Source organism: Solanum stenotomum, chromosome 2, assembly GCF_019186545.1.
Source record: "Solanum stenotomum isolate F172 chromosome 2, ASM1918654v1, whole genome shotgun sequence".
NCBI lineage: Eukaryota > Viridiplantae > Streptophyta > Magnoliopsida > Solanales > Solanaceae > Solanum > Solanum stenotomum.
The window spans coordinates 29,811,840-29,835,237 of NC_064283.1; positions in this window are offsets into that span (position 1 = coordinate 29,811,840).

Consider the following 23,398-nt stretch of genomic DNA (forward strand, 5'->3'; position numbering starts at 1 on the left):
ATTCTTTTATCTAATAAAAATTTAGTACTATTTCAATTATTTTCTTATTGTACAGGGTGGGACTAAACCTTAATGAGTAGAGCCTGATAGAATCGAGTTTGACAAGCGTACTCTTTATACGAGTTAAAAAGGATGGTCTTCTCTAGAGGCTGAGACTCATTATGTAAGAAAATTAATATTTATACTTCATATACACATTGCTTTTGTCTGATTAATATTCTTCTGAATTTGTTCCTTCTCCTTTAAATAGTATTCATATTTTTATGTAGAACAACATGATTGATTTGAAAGATATATATACTTCGGGAGAGTCTTCCATGACTATTGATGAAATTGTGGATACTGTTCTTCGTACAAAGTCGGGATATATAAAAGTCCTCGGTTATGGTCGAAAACCTAATACTACAAGAGCTACACAAAGGAGAATGGAAGAGTTAGAATACTCTCTCAGAAAGGCGAAACAAGAAGCTGCTAGTGCCCAACATGACTTACAGAAATGATTAAATGCAGCTGAAATTGAGGTAGAAAACCAACAGTCTCTAGACCAGCAATCTCAGATTCAAGACCAACAGTCACAAATAAAAGCATTAAATTCTCAGTTGGACACTGTAGTAGCAGGCCAAGAAGACATGTTTAGGAAGATACAAATCTTTGCTCGCTCATCGCCATCAAGGTTAGAAGTAATGCAAACTTATATGATATTTTCTATTTGATTTTTTTTAACAAATATATAATATGTAACATTTAGTATCTAACTTTGCATATAATATTTTATGATGCAGTGCTCCATCAAAAGGCTAACCTAAAGTGTATTTCTATTTTTATTTTACTAACTCAAACTTCATGTTTAATAAGTTGTAGTCTATACAAATTCATTATATCATGATGTACAAGTTAATACCTTACCTAAAACAGATCAATATTAAACATGCCCAATACTTTAAATTTCAGCTTCTTCTAATGTTACTGGAAAAAGTGTAGAAAATGATATAATACATTATAGAGGGAAGCATTGCTAGTAGCTAGAGATTAAGAGGAGATTTCCTTCTTATTACAAAATTTTGCAGCTTTTAAGACCGTGTGAGTAGGATATGAACATTATAGCATTACAATTGCTATCCTTATCAATCTCTTACTGCTTGCTGCTAGTGTAACTGTTCATTGAGTGATGGTTTGGTATGCTTTTTCTTAATTTTTGATAGCAAAATTTGGTAATATGAGGCAACTAGTTTGATAGGTATTCAATAAAATGAAGATTGACATAAAGTGGGGGTGTCTTAGTATGTATATGATGTAGTAGCTGTAAACAACTCATATTAGGACAACCAATTCCTTGAAACCAAATACTGCAAGTGTCACAATGGTCCCTTATTTTCAAGCCCCCTTGCAGCTTTGGTCTAACCATATTAGATCATTTAACTGGGAAAAACTTGTGTGCTTTACAGTTACCCTCCAAAAGAAGGTCCTGGAAATTGTTGTTAGAGTTCTTAGTAGTAAAAAAATTCATGTTTAAACTTTAGAGGTATGTTATTATCCATGAAAGTATTCATTACTCCTTAGAGTTGTCTTGGAGGTGTGTTACTTTGTAAAGGTAAAGTTAATTAGTACATTACTAGATGATGTGGTAGTCAACAACTTGAGGAGAGTAGGAGATCAAAAGAAATATAATGTCTATCCTTTTTTTGTTAACCATCTAAACATTACCATTACTAAAACGAAAACATACACCTAAAGAGCCCTTGAGCACAACAACTTCATCTCAAGCCTTCAACAAGACACAAAACTAGTTACGCTTTCAGCCTTTGTAGAAAAACACTATATCTGCAAGCTCTTCTCGATGAACTAAGTATCTCTATTCTATGTAAAATCTCCCTCTTAATTTTTGTGTGTATCTCAACTGTTTGTATATGTACTCCTTTGAAAAAAAATCAGTTCTGGGCTCTCCGAGTATGGTAGATCATTGCCCCGCAACTCAAGCCTATCACTTGTTTCTGAAACTACTTCCGTTTCTTCCTTTTAATTTTCAGCATTACTTCCTTCACCTCCCCTAGTTGTAAAGGCAAGCATGTCCATATTTCAACACCCCTGTTGACCTCAGTGATCCATGGGCATTCACTGAACAAGTGTTTGACTGTCTCCAGCTTTTGAGCATCACATAAACAACAATTAACTTCCTCCACTGAGATGTTCATCTTCATCAGCCTTTCCTTGGTTAACAGTCTATCTTGGACAGCTAACCATAGAATAAATCTATGTTTAGGTTGAGCCACTGCACTCCAAATGAATTCAGCAATATATGAACAGTGGTGGTGCCCTCTAATATCAATATAGCTCCTTGTGATTGAGTATTCACCTCCCTTAGTTAGCCTGTACCTATCTTGCATATGCCAACGTCACATTTTTTCTTTCCTGGTGTGAATCTTTCTCCGGTACCAGCTGCTATCTACATAAGCTTTCTGGTTATGCATGATAGAAGGTGATTCTTTTTACTGTTGAATTTCAAGTAGTTATAAGCATATTTACTTAGTAACTTAACTCAAACTACTAGAAATGAAACTCAAAGTGAAACTCCCGTCCTCGAATCATGAGGACTCACCACAAGCAGGGAGAATAGTCGAATCCAAGCTTGAACCAAATGATAACCACATTAAGAATCGGACCCTACACTTGGGAAAATGTAGGAAAATATGGGTTAGTACAAAAATGCACTATGATAGTCATGCATAAAAACCTTGAAAACATGCTAAAAGGGACATTTTAGTTGAATGCATGCCATTTGCTAAGTTAAATCATTATTTTGAAGATATTGTAAAAACACAAGTCATAAGCATAAGAGACATCATAATATGACACGGGCTATAAAATGGTAGGAAATAGTCATAACTAGTGAGCATAAGAGATATCATCATAGACATAGGCATAATCAATGCAATTTAGTTCAACATAACATAAGAGAAACATTTCTTGAGCCACCTCAAGGCAAGCTTGTGCAATGCATGGATAAGATCCAATAATCCCTCCCATGCTAAGCAAGTCAGTTTAGGTCCTCATTAATGTTCACCATCTTTTGATCTCATTCTTAGCTTATTTCTCATAGACAAGGGAACATTAACCTTTAGTCAATCATATCAAGGAAAATAACTCATGGCAACAATCCAAGTTAAACATACATCATTATAAGTAGCCTTCATATCAAATGCACTTGACATATAGTCATAAGCATATTCATTACATAAATCATCATAACATAAGAGGAACACACCATAACTACCCTCAAAGCACACTTGTGGAATGCATGAATAAGATCTCATACTCTCACTCACACTAAGTAAAGCTTCTTAAGTAGTCATAGTTCATACTAGACTTCACCTTGTGGGAATTAGCCTTAATAGACATAGACCATGTGTGCTTAACATGGAATCCGGTGTTGCCCACACCAAAAATGGTTGCTCTACTTGCCTAAGGCAGAACCATTAACTTAGATTTAGGTGGAACCATTAGCTAAATAACCTATGGGGGCACGTAGTTATGGGACAAGGAGATTGTTACTAGATATCGGGCTCAACTCTCGTGAGGGTATCCATCTAAAGAGATTTCTCCTAGAAAACCGGCCTAAACTCATGTAAGGGCTTCCATCTCATATCAATATCCACTCGGTGCTAAACATAATTCCCACAGAATACTTTACTAAGTCATAACTTGCTTCATGTCTTATGGAATGATGTACTTGACAATCAATCCAAAAGAGTTCATTACGATAGCTCTTAGATCATGCATGAGAATAACCTTTCACCGTCCATGTCTTCATTTAACATTATATTCAATTAGGTGAGAAAACCTTCCAACCTAGAATCATCAGTATGTGAGAAAACCTTTCCCACCATGTTCATTATCTGTTCATGAGAATAGCCTTTCAATCATCACAACATCATTATCATAATCATGCATAGCTGTGTAAATGAGAATTTCCTTTCAACCACACCCAACAAGAAAATAATCACCTTACTCTCAAAGTATTTTTAAAACACATACATAAATCTCATAATCATGCATAATTCTCATATTTTCACGTTTCAAGGATCCAAGATCATATTCAATCAACATAGCTAAAATTAATACATTAGACATGGATAATAGCATGATTCAAATAATCAATTCACTACATTCACAATTCTATATTATTCTACTTGCATCAATCAATGCCCACACTCTAAGATCCAATTTGGGAAAATAGGGGAATTCATGGATTCTTGGGGAATTCAACATAAAACTATATAAAATCATCAATTTATCCATAATAAAACATAATTCAATCATTAAAAAACGAATTTGAAAGGAATCCATGAGATTGAAGTCAAACCCTAACTTTTTGGGGAAATCTATATCTTTGAAATTGAGTTTGGAGGGACTCCATGGATGAAGGACTACCATACCTTGGTGAAGAATCCCCACGAAATTGAGAAGAAAACCCTAGCTCTTTGAAACCCAGATGAGTCCACGATTTGGACTCATTTAGGGCTTTATTTGGATAGATTTAGTATCCTCAAATGCTTATTTTGTGCCAATAACTGATATAAAACCCTTGATTTCTAGGTATAAGGATTGAGGAACAAATCATGGACACTAATGGGAAAAAAGGAACAAGGTAGCTGAAAGAACAAAGAAAAGAAGGCCTGGTGATCGTCTAATCCATTGGGCAAGTCGCCGAATGGCTATTATCTCGCCTAAAATACTATTGTACCAAGGTTGAAGGAAAAATCAAGTCAACGAGAGAAAGGAGCAGTCGGCGTGTCATCAAGTGGTTCCGTGATGCAGTGTTGGATCATCCAAAGTTACAGAACTTGAGGATGTTGAAGGCCAAAGCAAACAGGGTGATGGAAAGGACCACAAGGCGGATCGCCAAACTGATCAGCGATCCCGACTTACTGCGCCGAATGGTCCTTCGTAGCACATTTTTGGCGACTATAAATACACTTTCAAAAATTATGTTTTAAAAATAATAATTTTATTATGAACATTCATTAGAGTAATTTTTGAGTTTGAATTCTGAGTATTGAGACTTAATTTCCTTAGGCTTGAAGAATTGAAGTTTTCCATTTTTGAGAAATTGGAAGTTGGTCTTTGAGATTATTCAATTTGTACTTTTGTAAAGACAAAATCAATATTACCTAGTTGATGGAAACATAATTTGGTAACGATTTTTATCTTTTTATGATGTCTAGCTAAAACCCCAATTTTAAGGGTGTGATTATGTGATTATGGGTTGATTCAACTGATGGGTATTACTAATTGTTAGTTTAAATGTTGTTTAGAAGTGATTTCAATCATTAATTGTGGTTAAAATTAAAGGATTGTAGTTGGAAATGCAGTCCTACCTTCGTTTTTTTGGCTTGCTCTAGAGGGAGGTTTTAAAACCAAGATTATTGAATTGATGGTCTGTGGGTATTGGGTTGTCATGGGTTCAACTCGAGAGAGTGAATCCTAAACGTTTTTCCACACATTTAGCTCGAGAGTGAATGGACTAAGGCGTAGGTTGTTCTTATTTGCTTACTTGTTGGTGTTTGAGGGAAACTGACTTGATTCGGGGTAAATTGTTCGAGAGAAAGTTTACCTCTTCTACAGTCTAGCCTATTCACTAATTTACAGCTATTTACTATCAGTTTCAATTACCCAATTGTCTACATTAGTCCATAATCGAATCACATCCCAAGAACCCAACTCATTATTGTTATTTCTTAATATTTGTTGTTGTAGTAGTTGATAATTACATTCTAAACCCCCCTGTTATTTGAACATTCGTGTCACCCCTAATTTGAATTATGTTTTTATTCAATAATGTTTATTTCTATGATTGACTTGAGCATATTCGTACTTTCTTATTGATTCTCATATATGTACCAATCCCTGTGGGATTCGACCCCAACTCATTTAGTTGGGTTATATTACTTACTAACGATCGTTGACACTTAGAATTGGATGAAGTGTCCTGATACGTGAAATCAAAATGGCGTCCCTGCCGGGGAGTGGTGTTGTTTGAGGATTTTTAGTTAAGTTGAATTTTGTTCTTGATAGTCATAGTTGAAGCTACTTATTTTTAGTTTTGGTTTTTGTGTTGCTTGTTTAGAACAGAAGAAAGGAGCACGTCTTGTAGCAGCGGTGACCAAATAAACCTCTTTATTTTGAGGATGATGATTCTTAGGGATGACATCCTAAGTTTTAGACAATTGGAGAGGGAGTCAATCCATGAGTTTTGGCTGAGATTCAAGGCCCTATTGCAGTAGTGCCCAACTCATGAAATTTCGGATAAGATGCATTTGGAATGCTTCTACAGAGGCCTTGGCCCTGAAAATAGAATACTGGCGGACCAACTCTCATCGGGTTGTTTGATACGACAATCCTATGAAACAACAACCCAACTCCTTGATTATGTGGCCAAGACCAACAAGGAGACAGAGAAGGAGCAATACGCCGCCACATTGTTGGGTCAGCTGGATAGCTTGGCAAAAAGGGTCAAGGAACTAGAAGTAATGTACCAAAGAAAAGATAGGTGCATTCCCCCTCACGAGCGTCAAAGTATAATGAAGCCTGAGGGTGGAGAAATAGAGGAGGTGCTCTTACTCATTCTTCACAAAGTCGAAGAACACGACAAAGTGTTGCGAGAGATAAGAGAAAATGTTTTGATGCTGAATCAGATGACAATCTCTCATTCCATGTTCATTCAGCTTCTAGAGTCCTAAATGGACCAGGTGTTGTCTTGCTTCTACCCACAACAAGCTAGTGGGTTGCCTTGTGAAAATGAGGTAAACCCCACAAATGAAACTTAAGTGGGGACTTGCGTTGTGCCACGACATTAACTAAGGTGCTTCTTGGGAGACAACCCAATGTTTTATATGCTTTCTTTTTTGAGTTTAAAATAATGTTGTGTTGATTGTGCAGGTCAAAGTGTGGAATGTGTTTGAAAAGTGCAGGTTAGAGAGCTAAAATTCTAGTCGGCGACTCGCCGAAGAGGTCGGTGAACCCGACTTGGACCGTCGTTGGACTCAAGACATTTTGAAACTGGAGTCTGTAAAACTCGACGAGACTAAAAGCAATGGCGCGCTGACCAAGTCGGCAATCATGACCTAGTCCGTCGTTTGGACCCCCAAATTAACTAGAGATTCTGTAAAACTCAGCGAGGTAAGTGCCCACTCGGCGTGTCACCGAGTAGGTTGGCAAACAAAACTTATGTCACCAAAAAGGCGAGAATTGGACGGTTTTTAAAGGCCAATGGTTTAAACATTCAAATTCTTTCACTTTCCCTCACTTTTGAACTTCCCAAACTCACACCCGCACAATATTTTCCATATTTTTACATTTTTATCACTTTTTAGTCATCAAGTTTGTGTTCGGAGTTGGATTTTTTTGCTGCCTAGCTTTTCAACTTGATTATTCAACTTCTAAGGTTGGTTTTCCGAACCGCGAATTTATTTTTATTAATTTTTACTATTATGAATTGATCTTTTATCTTAGTGATGTATGCTGGGTCTCTCTGTTCGTAAATGTATATGTGTGTGCCTATTTTAATTCAAATATCTTGCCTATAATGCCTTTGATGTTAAGTTACCGAATTTCTTGTGCCTTAAAAGTGATTAAAATTGTTGGGCGTGATGAAATGATTATTGGGTGTAGTCGGGTGAAGTCTAAGTAACTCGTATTTGTGGCAAATAACATAATTTGCCCAATGATGGAGCGGTTGACATCATTCCTATGGGAAAAAGTCATCATATGGCAAAATTTGGCCAAATTAGGAGAAGTTTGAGTATCTCGGGGACATGGGTTTAATGGGTCTTAGTTTAATTGTATGGGTGCATAGTTTTATTTTGTTTTCGGGGGCTGCGAGGTTGAATTTGGAAGTCGGGGTTGAAAGTAGGCATGTTGGGTCGTTTGGCGAGCTGGGTCGAGCTCGCCGAATTAGTAGGTGGTTCACCGAAGTTCCCTTAATTGTCTTTAATTTCATGATTAATCTTGATTTGGGTTTTGTAACTTTCGGTAAGATGCCTGAGTTCGCCGAGTGCACTCAGCGACTCACCGAAAGTCCTTCTTGATCTCCCTTTCTGCACCCCTAACCCCTAAAAATGCACTGTAACTTCTGGTGGGCTAGTCCTTGCTCGCCGAATGTTGTCGATGATTCATCGAAAGGCCCTTTCATCACCGACATTCTAATTTTTCTGGGAATTATTGAGCCAATCCTGTCGGTGAGCCTGATCTAGCTCGCCAAACCAATTCAGCGACTCGCTGACCAATTTGGCGAGTCTGTCTGCAACTATATTTCTGTGCATTTGATTGAACTACTTTTAATTATTTTTGATGTTTTTACAAACATGGCTAGACCAAAAGTGTTCCGTAGGGACATGCCACCCCGTAAGGGAGCCAAGGCTATATAAATCAACAAGGATGCAACTGCAGCCAATGTTAAGGCCACCAAACTTCCCACAACAGGTGGGAAGGGAAAAGGAAAAAGGAATGCACTTGCACCTGCTTCACCGGAGGACTGCTCCGACAAAGTCGGCATCTATGGTACTCTCCTCACCACCTTTGAAAGTGAGGGTGAGCACCAGGAGCATTAGGCTGCAAATTTTGAGCCTAAAGAGGAGCAACTAGCAGCCCAGAGAGCGGAGCTACGTTCAAAGAGGCTGAATGATCCTTTTAGGATCAGGAATCCCCAAGCCACCACTACCTTTTCTGCTCCAGAACAGGCCATGGTTCATACTCTGGTCATACAAATCCGTCCTCCCAAGTCTATGAACAGACTGAAGACTGAGGGATTGAGGACAATCATTGAAGGAAAGAGGTTGTCCATTGATGGAGTCATCGACAGATATCCAAAGATTATGTACTGCCTGAAGTTCCACAAATTACAGCTCTTCACTAAGTCTCATGGCATGTACATTACGAGTTGGGTCAGAGAATTCTATAGTGCTTACAGTGCCTTGATACCACAAGGGAAGAAGCCGGCAGCCAAATTCAAGTCGGTTGACTATGTGGTTGGCAGAGGTCGGAAGGTGAAATGTGATAGTGATGCTATCAATGCAGTCTTGGGTGTTTTAACACGTATTGATGATGAATGCCAGCATCTGAATAGGACAAAGACACTGAAAACATGAAGAAGTGGTTGGCTCCGCTTATATCATACAGTACTCCCAAGTGGCTTGAGATTGGAGCACCGATTGAGAAGAAGGATCTAAACATAACTGCAAGGTTCTGGTTTGGCTTCATCAGCAATACTATCATGCCATCCCAGAATGAGTCGATTCTCTGCCATTCCAAGGTAGCCTGTCTGGGTTGCATCATTGATGAGACGAGGATAAATCAAGGGATGATTATGGCACAGAAGATGATCATGATGGCCAAGTAGCGCCAGACTTCCCTTCCCTTTGCGATGTTGATCACCGAGTTGTACAGACGAGCTTGGGTGCCTATAGATGAGAAAAAAGATGTGTAAGTGATTCCCACATCTTCTACTGACATCCAGAAGATCAAAACAAAATACTTGAAAGACGAGGCAGAGAGGAAGAAGGCAACCCCGGTGGACCTTCCCCGATTATGGGTACGGACACATTACCTGTAGAGGCACCTTTGCCTACTCCAGCCCCTGGGCCTTCAGGTACTTCTAGTGTTGTCCCTTTTGATACTCCAAGTTCCTCTGCTACTTCATTGCCTCCAAGATCTCGTATTGTTGTTTCTTCTGCCTCTCGATCCCTGCTCACTCAAGCTGCATTACTACGGATGGGGCAGTTAGCACATTCTGTTGATCGCCGTGCCGTCAGACTTAAGGTCTCCATTCCAGGCATGATTCATACAACCCTTGTTGATGTTATGACACCCTTGAGTGCTACCATTGATTCCCTTGGGGCTAGGATAGTAGTGTGCAAGCGTGGCCAATAGGCCACCGAGCCTCTGGCTACCACCGGAGATAATGTTCGAATTGAGGAGGTAGCTGACCTTGAGTTTGAGGTGGAGACGAATGAGGAGATGCTTGGGGTTGCTGAGGAGGTTTCTTACGAGGGCCTTATAGAGACTGAGGAGGCCATGATAGATGAAGTCGTGCAAACTTCTTTGGCAGATACACCTTTTGCTGATCCTAGTGGTGTTGGTGGTACTGTTGATGTGACTTTGGAAACTGATGCCCAGGTTCAGAGTGTTACACCGGGCACTGATGCCCGACAGGTGGAGAAATCGTTTAGATAGGATTCCTTTTTACCTCCCTCTCTGTCTTATTTTTATTGACTTTTGGATATTTTGCTTGCATTTGAGGACAAATATCCTTTGTTTTGTGGGGGGTGAGGCCTACCTTTTGTGATTATTGTTCTCTTCATATATTGATTGTTTTGGCATTGTATTTTGTGGATGCTTGAGCTTGTGGCTCCTTAATTTAATTGTAAATGATTTTTTGACCCATTTTGAAAAATTTTGTGCCACCTCTTTTTTGTGTTTGAATGTGGCTGTTCTCTTGCAAATTTGAGTATCAGTCTTGATTAATATCAATTACTTGAATAGTGCTCATAATAGAACAAAAATGTATATCCGGGTATGACAAGGCCAAATGAAGTTGCACACGCAATATGTGAAGTTTTTACATCTCATTGTGACTAGTCGGTTATCAAATTGAGTCTCTTGTGATGAACATTGCACACTAGCGAAAGTGTGGAGTCTTGTTTGACATTGGTGTCAATGCCTTGTGTGATGAGATTACCATGAATCATGTGTGATGACACCTAGAATTTTCTCCATTGGTCCCGTTGAGTAAGTGATGCAAGCTCTTGAAATAATCTTAGGCAATAATTTTAAAGAGTGAAACAATTTGACATTATACCTCTTTTGTGGCCTACCTTGTGAGTGTGTGAACTTCGCTTGAACACCTTTTGGTCCTTAGCCTTTTCTTGGAAGAAACTTGATGAAATTGTGACTTTCTTTATCACTTCACCCTTAATCCTCATGAGATGTGGTTTGTGTGAATAGCCAACTTAGGCCAAAAGCCTAACTTGGGGGTGTGGTGAAAAGAGAAGGTAAATCAAGAATTGCAAAGGAGTCCCCTTTACCTATGGTTTTGAAAAAGATGGAACCCCTTCATATTAAAAGAAAAGAGAAAAAGGAAAGAAGAATGAAAAAAAAAAGTTGTGAAAGTGCAAAGAAAATGGGTTGTCCGGTATTCCATGGAAAGTGAATAATGTGGTGACCTATGATCATAAATGAGAATGATGAGGAAAATGAAAGGAAGTGTTGTTCATACCACATTTCATGAGGATAGAAGCCACTGAGCCTAAATGACCATACCTTTACACTCAGCCCCGTTACATGCCTTGAAAAAGACCTTTTTGATCTTGAATAAGCTGAAACAAGTGTTGAGTGGAAAATAAGGGAAAACCTATGGGTGAAATCATGCATTGTGTTCATCTTTCTGAGTGTGAGTGTTGATTGTGATTCCGAAGCTTTAAATTGTTGAGCCATTGTGTGTGAATATGGAATCATTCTTTGTGTAAGGGCATTTGAGCACCTTTGTTGAGCTTAAACTTGCAATTGAGCAAGTAGTGTGAGTTTGAGAATCTTTGGTAACTGTGAGACACAACTTGAATCCTTGAGTGCAAAATTGATCCTTGCATGAGTAAGTTGAGTCTCTTTGTGTGCATTCATTATTGAGTCTTGTGTAGCACAGTTTGAGACATCCTTTTTGAACTACTGAACTTGAGTTTTACTTGAGGACAAGCAAAAGTTTAAGTTGGTGGTGTTGATAAGTCCACGATTTGGACTCATTTAGGGCTTTATTTGGATAGATTTAGTGTCCTCAAATGCTTATTTTGTGCCAATAACTGATGTAAAACCCTTGATTTTTAGGTATAAGGATTGAGGAACAAAGCATGGACACTAATGGACAAAAAGGAACAACGATGTTGAAAGAACAAAGAAAAGAAGGCCTGGTGATCGCCTAATCCATTGGGCGAGTCGCCGAATGGCTATTATCTCACCTAAAATTCTACTGTGCCAAGCCTGAAGGAGAAAATCAAGTCAGCGAGAGAGAGGAGCAGTTGGTGGGTCGCCGAGTGGTTCCGTAATGCAGTGCTGGATCTCCCAAAGTTATAGAACTTGAGGATGTTGAAGGCCAAAGCAAAAAGGGCGATGGAAAAGACCAAAGGGAGGATCACCAAACTGATCGGCAATCCCAACTTACTGTGCCGAATGGTCCTTCGCAGCATATTTTTAGTGACTATAAATACATTTTCAAACATTATGTTTAAAGCAAAAATTATTCTGAACATTCATTAGAGTAATTTTTGAGTTTGAGCTCTGAGTATTGAGACTTAATTTCCTTAGCTTTGAAGAATTGAAGTTTTCCATTTTTGAGAAATTGGAAGTGTGTCTTTGAAATTCTTCAATTTGGACCTTTGTAAAGGCGAAATTAATCTTACCCAATTAATGGAAACACAATTTGGTAACAATTTTTATCTTTTTATGATATCTAGCTGAAACCCCAATTCTTGGGGTGTGATTATGTGATTTTAGGTTGATTCAGCTGATAGGTATTGCTAATTGTTAGTATAAATGTTGTTTAGAAGTGATTTCAATCATTAATTGTGGATAAAATTAAAGGATTGTAGTTGCAAATGCAGTCCTACCTTTGTGTTTTTGGCTTGCTCGAGAGAGGTTTTAAAACCAAGATTATTGAATTGATGGTCTGTGGGTATTGGGTTGTCATGGGTTCAGCTCGAGAGAGTGAATCCTAAACTCTTTTCCACACATTCATCTCGAGAGAGTGAATGGACTAAGGCGTAGGCTATTGTTATTTGCTGGCTTGTTGGTGTTCGAGAGAAACCGACTTGGTTCGGGGTAAATTATTCGAGAGAAAGTTTACCTCCTCTATAGTCTAACCTATTCACTAATGTACAACTATTTACTAACAATTGCAATTACCCATTTGTCTACAGTAGTCCATAATCGAATCACATCCCAAGAACCCATCTCATTATTGTTATTTCATAATATTTACTGCTGGAGAAGTTGATAATTACATTCTAAACCCCCCCTATTATTTGACATTCGTGTCACCCCTGATTTGAATTATGTTTTTATTCGATAATGTCTATTCCTATGATTGACTTGAGCATATTAGTACTTTCTTATTGATTTTCAAACACGTACCACTCCCTGTAGGATTCGACCCCAACTTATTTAACTAGGTTATATTACTGACTAACGATCGTTGACACTTAGAATTGGATGAAGTGTCCTGATACGTGAAATAAAACCCTAAGCTCCAACTTCATTCTTCATATTCCTTGAGTTTTAGTGAGAGAATTTCTTGGAGGGAATTGGGTTCTTTGGGTGAGTTGAAAATATGATTTGGATTCACTTAATTAATTGTCTAATAGCTTCGTATATGTGTTTAAAAATAGGCTAAAATGACCTCACTTAATACTTATTAAAAATGGAAAACCCCAAAACACCCCTAGACTTAACCGCTAAAAGGCAGTTTCAGGCCTCACCCATGACCATCACTGACGGACCGTGGTTTGACCCACGGTCCATGCTGGTAAGGCGTGAGTTGAGTTACTGGAACTCCTTATCTAGGCCCCTTGACCCACGAGACCAGACCACGGGGAGTGGACCCACCCACGGGGTGGGTCTTGCCGTAGCTCAAGGTCTTGGGCAGATTTTTGGGAACAAAGCTAGGGTCCTCCACAAGGACCCTTAGTTGGTCCTTGGGGGGTCGTACTTTGACCTTTAAACCCTAAACCCTTCATCCTAAGGATGGGAGGTCATATCTACGACTCTAAGCCTCACGTCAAGCTCTAGAACCCTCACATAAGGCTCTAGTTTAGTCTACTGGTTTCCGGGTGTTACAATGCAATGGATTTATAACACTTCTCCTTAGATATCCATAGATTATGTTCCTCGTTAAAGCCTTACTTGAAAAACCCTATTGGAAAATTTTCTAGTGAAAGAAAAAGAGTACACATATCTTTTGATACACATTATTTGTTGCCTCATTAAAAACGTTGCCAGGATAACCCAGTGGGACAAAACCTCGGTCAAGGAAAATTTGAGAGCAACGTGTATTATACTCCCCCAGATCAAAACATCACTTAATTTCTTATGATGATGTCATCTAATCTTATATACAAGCTTCTCAAATATTGACAATGTCTTTGTGATCAAATCATATTCACGAAGATGTTGCATGATTGAACTCTTTTCTGATATATCATTTTCTGGTTTCATGGATATGATGAGGCTTTGAGCTTGGACGAATACATTTTTGAAAATCACTCTATTCGCATCACTCTATTCGTGACCTCGTTACTGCAAGTTTCTCATTCAACTTGTCCCTGTGGACACTTTCATTTGCAGTTGATTATCTTCGTACATTGTGGTTGGTATATTCTTTTTTCAAAGAAAAATCACACATTTCGTGAATATGGTGTGTCATTGATCTCTACCAGACGCACTCTCGACTTACTTCATGAAGGGCTCTTATGTCTGCATGGTTTGAAGTAGTGGTTACCAACGTTTGCTTCATTGATCACCAAGATATTATTGTGACTCCACATATAATCAATTAGGATGTTTGAGACCGAGTATGAACCAGATAAATATTTTGCATCTGAGTGACCAATCAGTTCTGACTTGGATTCCTTGGAATAGAATAAACTCATGTCTATGGTCGTTCGAAGATATTCAAGTATGTGCTTAACACCATTTCAATGTCCTTTTGTTGGGGAGGAACTGAATCTTGCCAGTAAATTTACTGTAAAACAGATATCTGGTCGAGTATTGTTAGCAAGATGCATTAGTGCCCTGATTGCATTAGGATATGGAGTTTCATCACCAAGAAGCTCCTCATCCTTCTTCTGAGATCAAAGTGAATCTTTATTTATGTCAAATGATCTCATAATCATTGGGGTACTCAATAAGTTTGATTTATCCATATAAAATCGCACCAAAACTTTTCTATGTATGTTGATTGATGGACAATTATTTCATTCGTGAAATTCTCAATCTGTAGGTCAAGACAAAAAATTTTCTTTCTAGGATGTTTTCATTTTAGATTCCCTTCTCAAACACTCAATAGGTTTTGAAATCTGCTTAAGAGTGTTAATAATGTTCAAGTCATCAACATACACAACTATTATAATAAATTCAGATCCTGACCATTTCATAAAAATGCAAGGACAATTATAGTCATTCTTTTTGTACCCTTTTCTTCCTTGATTATTTCAATCCATATAAGGATTCTTGAAGGTATATTGAAAAAGTTTCTTCCAAACTTTTATATGTTTCAGACACCTTGATTGCTTCAAGGATTTTCATATAACCTTCAATATTGTCTAGCTAGACAAGATAATTATTCATTATATGCATTCAAGTTTTCATATATTTCCGGATCAAAACAAATATCGCTGCATCCACCATAGTAGAAAATATCTCCAATAATGTCAGGATTCTTGCGACACACCTTCATGCCCCAAGGCACAAGCCGTACTTGATATCTTACGGTTATACCATCGCATAATAATTTATTTGTACCCCACTGACATTGTACCTTGATTTATGGACTATCAATCCAGAACATCACTTTTCTAAGTGAACTTGAATTATGCATTTTACTTAGCCAATCATTTATCTGTCCACACTAAATGACAGATTTGAATACAAAATCCTCGTCACAATTTATACCATTGAGCGCTACTTCATATCAAAGATACCGTCAACGGGTTATTTGAATATGGATTCCAATATGACATAACTTTCCAAAGTCTCTTCATTTGTCATCATTTTTCAGGTACCTGAACCTTTTCCAAGGTTTGATGAAGTGTTATGTTGTGGTGCTCTCTTATAGCACTTGTCTCATTATCATGACCATATTGATCATTGCTCATCTGCTTCTTCAAGGAATTTTACATTTGGAACCGATTGGTCTATTACGCTTCAGATGTATCATAGACTCTGTCCTTCAAGGACTTCTTATTGGAGCATTTGCAGCTGAATTGTGTCATAGGGTCAGTAAATTCATCTAGCAATCGATTTTCAACATTATGCAAATGAATTATCACTTGAACTTCAAGTTCACATTTTCTTTTAACGAGGATATGGATAAATCATAATTAACCTCACACATAATTTTAGCTGTCAATCATCTCTCCCCCTAATGTTGGAAAATCTACCATTCATCCCAACCTTATTTGGGAATTCATCTTTGTGCGTGGTGGAGCAATAAAAATCATAATCGCACATTCAACATTTTAGATGAAAATTATTTGGTTCCTAACCCTAAACCAATTTGATAGGGGGGCTTTGTTGGCTTGATACTTACAAGCGTTGCTACATGTTAAATAAATTCATCTCATACCAAATTTTTTTTGGGAGATTTGATCTCATAATTAATGGTTTAACTATAATTGGAGCCATACAATTTCTGCTAAACCAACCAGCATTATCAGTATAATTTCATAGTTTAGAACTCTACTCTTAATTTAACAATTCGAGCAAACAAACTTACAAACACCATTTTGTAAGTTGACAACAAAGCACATATAACCATCACATAGATGCATCTATCATATAGTTGCAAACGATCCACATGGCAGGTGAATGGACCCATATTCACATTTTTATATGTTCCAAATAATTTCAGGGAATACAATCCCAACGTTAGCTGGTACAATGATAATTTTGTTATGAGAATAAGCAACACAACAAAATTCTTGAAGAATATTTTATTTCTTCAGTATATAACGATGTGAATTCTCAATTATTTTTGCATCATATTTTAATTGGAATGGCCAACCGGTCACGCCAACTGATCTTTATTCCAGTACACTTATAATTTACTTTTGCATATGATTCATCAGCATGTCCATGTTTGTGCGCAACAAACAAGAGGAAAAAATGGGTATTCTTTTACATAAATATTTATAACCCACTTCGGTTGTCGTAATCTGAAGATATTAAATCTTTTCACTATTTATAGTCTCAATATTTCTTTCAATTCATCTATAACTTAAAAAGTTTCTTTTGAGACTTACTACAACCCCAATATTATTCCTCACAACTCGTTAGAGCTTACAATTACTTTTGTGTACTATCACATATTCCAAGACACCATCCGTATGGTGAGCATCTACTTCAAGGAGGAAATTATATTATTATTACCATGGTCAAAATGATTACAAGCAAGACATGTGTCTTGCTTAACTTTTGTCGTACCATAGGTATACAATCAATGACAGATTTTCCAACAATAATATTATTTTGATCATGACCACAACTTTTATAGGCAAGAATTACTTCTTTCTTCTGCCCTTTCGATAGTTCACAATAAACATACCATAATATTTATGACGTACAAACGTACAATATTATTGGCCATTTCTACCAAATAAAATTTATTTATTTCTCTCAAACCACCCGTAGAGGTGAGTTGTGGCATATTTCCAACCATACATTAATATGTTCTTATTCATATTTTTTTCCTTCATATTTTGACCCATTCACTTACAAGAATTGGCAAACATTCACAATGCTTATCACAAGTCACAATCTCTTTAAGGAATGGACTAATCATTTGTATGTGCTTCATAAATTTGCAATGTAAGCTCATTGTCTTGCCCTTAAATTTAATCATTTTTGCATGACACACCTCAACATCACTTTGAAAGGTCAGGTGTACCCCCACTTCATCTTCCTTTCTTTTGATAGAGGTTTTACAAATTTATCATATTATTAGAATGCACAACAATTTCGTGTCCAATGACTTTTTATACCTTTTGATGATAAAAATTACCTTCACATTTTGAAGGAATATTTGGAGAACTCACAATGTTCTTAATTTAACCACAATGATGAGTATTATAATTTTCTTTTTTCTCATGCCCATATTCATTTGTACAACCACAATAATCATTGTTATCTTTCAAACGTATCATGCTACCACATTCACATAATAGAATGGAGCAAATCAATTGGGTGAAATTCATGACTTGTCATAAAAAAAAAATACAACTAGTTTGTCATAGTCATCATTATGGTCCATTAGAACTTAAATCCAACGTCTTATCCATATAAAGTTGTCTTAGGTCATAAATTGATCGGACATGAACCCACTGTATTATCATCATGGTGCATCAAACTTTAAATTGATGTTTTACCCTCTTTGTGCGATAGAACTTGAATGTACCGTCTTACCCTCAAACACTTTTCATTATGGTGCATCAAGACTTTAACCTGATGTCTTATCCTTTTGGTGTGATAGACCTTAAATCTATCATCTTACCCTCAATCAATTATATAGTTGGTCAAGTGCAATGTACTCATCCCAGAGCCTCTTTGCTCTCAACAAATATCAATTGAATCTTCAATTTATATAATTTCCTGCACCACCTCAATGATACAATTAGTGCAACTAAATTTGGAAATTTTAATCTTTAAAAAGAGAATTTATTTATTCAAATATATATACAGACAAAATTAGTCAAACCATATCACCTTATTCAGAGGAACCAAATATTCATATTACTACTTCTCCAATACTTAGTACAACCGACAAATCATAATTAAATGTAAGCAATACTTTCTAAAGCTTACATATGATTAGTTGATTTAGTCAACTCCAATTCGGGATTATAGAAGAATGATGATAAACAATTTGGATGCAACTTGGAACAAGCCAACTGTGTCGTTGAGTGTATCAACTTTATCGTCTCTTCCTTTCTTTATTTAATGAAAATTTTGGGAAGGGATAAGTATACAAACTCTTCTAGCTATATTTCTATCTAGCATCATAATATTAATATAGAGAATCGTGCTGATAACGTGTTATAAAATTAAGATTAAAGCAATATAAGTATAAAGAGAAGAAGACAAGGGAAGTAGATGTAGGAGAAGACTTTTCTTCTTATTCAAGTGTGTATTCCAAATGGTGAGTGATATCTCTATTCATAGTGTTGAGCTATCAAGAATCATAATATTGATATAGAGACTTGTGTTGATAACATGTTATAAAATCAAGATTAAAGCAATATAAGTATAAAGAGAAGAAGACAAGGGAAGTAGATGTAGGAGAAGACTTTTCTTCTTATTCAAGTGTGTATTCCAAATGGTGAGTGATATCTCTATTTATCTTCAAGATTAAAAAATCTATAGGCTGTACTATTTGAACCATAACCAAGAAAAGCACAAGTAGTAACTTTCTTACCCAACTTTGTAATCTTGGGATCCATTAGTCTCACAAAGGCTAGACAACCCCAAACTCTTAGATATCCCAAACTTGGCTTGTGACATTTCCACAATTCAAAAGGTGTCAATTAAGAATTTTTATGAGGCACATGATTCAACACAAAACACACAGTCAAAATAGCTTCACCCTATAAATTTAAAGGTGCATATGACTCAATAAGCTTGACATTAGTCAATTCAACCAAAATTCTATTTTTCCTTTCCGCTACTCCATTAGATGAAGGAGAATAAGGAGGAGTAATTTCATGAATTTTTTCCAATGATCTAACAAAAGAATTAAACTCATTTGACTCATATTCACGGCCTCTATCACTTTTAGTTCGTTTTATTTTTCTTCCAAACTGATTTTCAACTTCATGGAGATAAGTTTTAAAATTTTCATAACTGTCACTTTTAATTTTCATCAAGTAAACATACGTAAACTTAGAAAAATCATCAATGAAAGTGATAAAATATCTATTACCTCCACGATTTAAAATTCCACCAAGTTCACAAATATCAGTATGAACTAATTCTAACAAATCAATTTTTTACAACTTGAAATTGAGGTCTTTTAGTGATTTTGGCTTTACTTCAAGCCTCACACTTTTCAAAATTCTTTTAACCATTGGGATTAATCCTAAACTACTCATGATTCCAACATAACGATCATTAATATGACACAAACGAGCATGCCAAAAATTGGTAGAAGAAAGCATATAAACATAAGTAGTAGCTTTATTCATTTCAACATTCAGTTTGAACATCCCATCATAAGCATACCTCCTTTCCTAAAAAAATATCGTTTTTCACAATTACATATTGATCTGATTCAATAATTTGTTTAAAGCCTGCTTTGTTAAGAAGTAAACTCGACATCAAATTTTTTCTCATGAAAGGAGTATAAAGTATATCTTTCAGAGTTAAAACCCTTCAAGAAGTAAAACACAATCCGACATCTCTCGTTCCAAGCACTTGAGTTGTGTGAGAATCACCAAGCATGATGGTTTTGGGCTCCTCAAAATGAGTATATTTTTTAAACAAGTCTTTGTCATAATAGACATAACGGTTTGCACTAGAATCAGTCCACCATCCATCAAGACTCTCAACCATATTTATGTCGGTAATCATCGCCTCAAAAGGTTCTTCGGTAACATTTGCCTGTGGATTAGGACCATGTTTCGAGAATCGAGCAATATGCCCACTCTTGCCACAAACAAAGCACGGTCCCTTATCTTGAACTTGTTGCTTTTGTGCTTGGTTATTTTCACCATTAGTTTTCTTAGGAGGTCTACCATTATTTTTCTTGAATTTTTCTCCTTAGGCTTCAAAGAAGTATTTGTGTGAGTTTCAGGAGTAGCATTATTTTAAGTAGTTAAATTTACCTTCGTTCTGATGTTGCTCTCTTCTGTTTGTAAAAGTGCATCTTGGCCCCTTGCCTCTTCTTCCATGCGGATTTTAATTATCGGGGTTTCAAGAGAGGTTTTCTTTTGTTTGTGGCGCATAGTTTTTTTAAATTCCTTCCAAGAAGGTGGAAGTTTATCTACTATACCACAAACAATAAGGTTGTCTCCAATTTTTACCTCCTCAGACCTAAATTCTCCAACAATCATTATAAAATCTTGAGCTTGGTCTACCACTGATTTGTTGTCCACCATTTGGAAACGAAAAACTCTACTTGCCGCATATTTTTTCTCTCCAGCCTCTGCGGTATCATACTTACTCTGCAATGCTTTCCAAATTTTCTTTGCACTAGAGTAAGTTCTATCATAATAATCATAAAAATTATCAGACAAATAATTAAGAATATAATACCGACACTTATAGGAATCACAATCGTACTTTTCCATTTTCTCTAGATGAGAAATAGTTTCATCATCATTCATAGAGGTGGTGTCAACTTTATTAGGATTCTTTTCAGTTAACACATAAGAAACATTGAGAAGACTTAAGTAGAAAATTAATTTACCCTTCCATCTCTTGAAATGGTTACCATTGAACCGAAAAGGCTTGTTAAGATCTCCCATCTTGACATCCGCGGTTTTTTCAATTGTAGTCATTTTGAATCTCCATAAAATTGTTAGTGAAAAATTACAAAATTACAAAGTTACAAGATTACAATTGAAAGAAAATGAAGAAATAAAAATCTCTTCAGGCTGAGGCGCGGATATCTCGCTGTCTTTAAGGAGATTCAAGCACACTGCAACAAATGTTTTTCACCGATTCAACAGTAGTCCTTCTTGACTTGTCCACTCCAGGATACAACAGCCTAATCACAAAAGTGTAACTCAACAACTATGGACAAGAGTTGAGTCCAAAGCTCCACAAAAAGAACACCTCCCTTCATCTAATAAAAACTCACTTTTTTTTTTACTAATTTTTTTCACTATATATTTTTCTAGTGTCTTAAACCAAATGAAGACCACCACTATTTATAGTAGAAGAAGTCTTCCTAGAAATGATTAAGAAGATAATGGGGTAGTAAATAGTGATGATAAATGGCTTAGAGGTTACATATGGTACATAGGTTACAAAGAACAATGGAGGAATAAAGAGTGAGATAATGGAGATTGAATGGTGGAGAAATGATGGCCACTAACGGCTAAAACATGCTGCCAGAAAAAGAGCAGTAGCATATATGCACTAAGCAAGAAGTAACATATACGCACTATCTCTAGGAGTCATATGCAGCAATTAATATTCTCATTAACATTAACACATGATGAGAAGTCAACCAACGACAACATTTTAGAATATTAAAATTTCACTCACACTAACACCAGAGAAAAGTACAATTTAGGAAAATACTATTGTTGGGATGGAGGATGACTTCAAAACCATACTTGAACACCTCACTGCCCAAACAGACGATTTAACTGTCATACCAATTTTTGGTATGTGCAGTACAGGTAAGACAACTCTTGTAAAAAAAGTTTATGATGATTCATATATTCGTTCTCAATTTGACATGCATGGGTCACTATCTTCGAAGAATACAATGAGAGACAAATGCTTCTTGAAGTTGTCTCTACAATTACAAGAAGAAATCAAGAAATGAGTGATGATCAACAAATGAAGATTGTGTAAAGAGTACTGAGGCATGGGACCATATACAAAGAATATTTCCAAATGATGATAATAGAAGTCGAATTCTATTAACCACTCGACTCTTGTATGTTGTTGATTATGTCAGTTGTCCTGATTTTCCACCTCATAGAAAGTCTTTTATAATTCTTGATGAAAGTTTGAACTTCACCAAAAAATTATTCAAAAAAAGATTTGTTTCCTTCTCTACTTGTAGAACTACGGAAGCATATTGTACTACAATGTCGAAGATTACCTCTCTCGATTGTTGTCGTTGCTGGACTTATTTGTCAAATGGACCCAACACATGATAATTGGAATAATGTTGAGGAAAATCTGAACTGATTCTTTGGTACTGTATCCGTAGAGTTTCAATCAATTCTTTCTTTGGAGGTTTTCCTAAAGATAAAAGAGATTAATGTTTCCAAGTTGATTAGAAACAATAAAAGGTTAGAAGTGCTGGCATAGGAGTATCTAGAAGAGTTAACTAATAGAAGTTTAATTTTGGATTGTACACGAAGGACTAATGGAAGGATAAGAACGTGAAAATTCATGATCTTCTTCGCCAACTATGCCTAAGTAAATCTATATATGATCAACGGCGAGTGATCCTTCTATCTACACTTGAAAAGAAACATGATTATTGTATGCGACATAGCAATGGTATAATCCGCACCTTTATTTCAATGCAAGTAGATATTCCAAAACAGATGTTTTACAGTTGAAGTTGCTTAAGGTATTGGACGTATTTTCAATTGAATATTATTTCTCTTGTGTAATACCTCAACTTGTACATTTGAGATATGTTTCTGGAAGAATTGAATAACTTTGCTAATATATATATATATATATATATNATTAGCTCTCCTATATTCTCTTTGTTTCTCGATAAATTTCTTGACCCTATTGTCTCTTAACATACAACAAAATAAAGCAAAATTCCCGATGTTCCAGTCTTCATCTTGTGCCTTACTGCCATATGTAATATTTTTTTTTTTAGATTTTAGGTGGTGTTTTGAACAAACTCTTTTTCATCAGATGATTTCACTAGACTTAAGAAAGGTCGTGG